The following is a 1381-nucleotide window of genomic DNA, read 5'->3' on the forward strand; positions in this document are numbered from 1 at the left end:
GAGTGCTAAGAAAACAAGCAGATTCATCCTTGAGAGGGTTAATCCGGGCTGCTCCTTGGAGGCAAGGATTCTGAGGCTCTGTCTAACATACTTTGGACATGTTGTAAGGAGGGACTGGTCCTTCGAGAGGGACATCAAGCTTGGGAGGGTGGAGGGACAGCGCAGGAGAGGAAGGTCTTCTATGAGGTAGATTTATTCAGTGACTGGGGTAATTGGGATGGGTGTGGCAGAGACAGTGTGATTGTCACAGAACAGAACAGAGTTTAGGGCTGTTGTACATAGGGTCGCTATGAGTCGCAAGCAACTCGATGGCACCTAACAACAATATACCTATTTTAGATAAAGACAAATTAACAGTCTGATATTTGCAGATGAAAGAAACCTGTTGCTAAAAAAGAAAAGGATTTGAAGAACTTATTGGTGAAAATCGAAGACTACAACTTTCAGGATGTGTTAAATGTCAGTAAAAAAAGAAAAACACAACACAATAGAACTCACAACTTGTTTTTAGGTGCTGCCGAGTGAAACTCATAGTGACTCTGTGGACAACAGATTTGAACCCTGTACTGTCCCTGTGCCATCCTCCACATCTCTGACACACTTGAGCCCATTGCAGCAGTCACTGTGTCTGTCCAACTCAGTGAGGATCTTCCTCTCTTTCATTGACCTTCACCTTTCCAAGCATGATGTGCTTTTCTAATAAATAGCCTTTCCTTGCAACAAGTCTAAAGTGTGTTAGATGAAGCATTGTCATCGTGGCTCCAAGGAGCACTCTGGCACACATTTTCCAAGATGTTGTTGTTGTTGTTATGTGCCATTGAGTCGCCTGCAGTCCATGGGATATTCAGTGTTCTTCAACACCACAGTTCAGAGGTATCAAATCTTCGCTTGTCTTCCTCATTCATTTTTCAGCCCTCAGACATGTAGCATGTGATTGAAAAGACCATGGTCTGAATCAGGTACTTTAGTCTTCAAACGGAAATCACTGCTCCTCAGTAATTTGGAAAAGTCCCTGTCAGCAGACTTCTCCAATGTAATATGTCTCTTGATCTCCTGACTGCTGGTGCCTAGTGTATGGACAGTGAATCCAAATAAGTTAAAATCACTGACAATTTCAGTCTTTTATCTATTTCTCAAGATGTTGCTTCTTGGTCCAATGGCAAGAATTTTTTTCTTCTTCTTGATCTTAAGCTGTAATCCATTTTAAAGGCTATAGTCTTTGGTCTTCTACAGCAAGTGTTTCAGTTCCTCTTCACTTTCAGCAAGCAAGATTGTCATCTGCATAACACAGGTTGTTGATGTGTCTCAACTCATAACTCCTAACATGCTTGTAGTGTTGGTCTATGCCCACCCATCTGATGATCCATCGACCACACCCCCA

This window comes from Elephantulus edwardii, unplaced genomic scaffold (assembly GCF_000299155.1).
Source record: "Elephantulus edwardii isolate Elephantulus edwardi_28Jun2011 unplaced genomic scaffold, EleEdw1.0 scaffold00047, whole genome shotgun sequence".
Taxonomy (NCBI): Eukaryota; Metazoa; Chordata; class Mammalia; order Macroscelidea; family Macroscelididae; genus Elephantulus; species Elephantulus edwardii.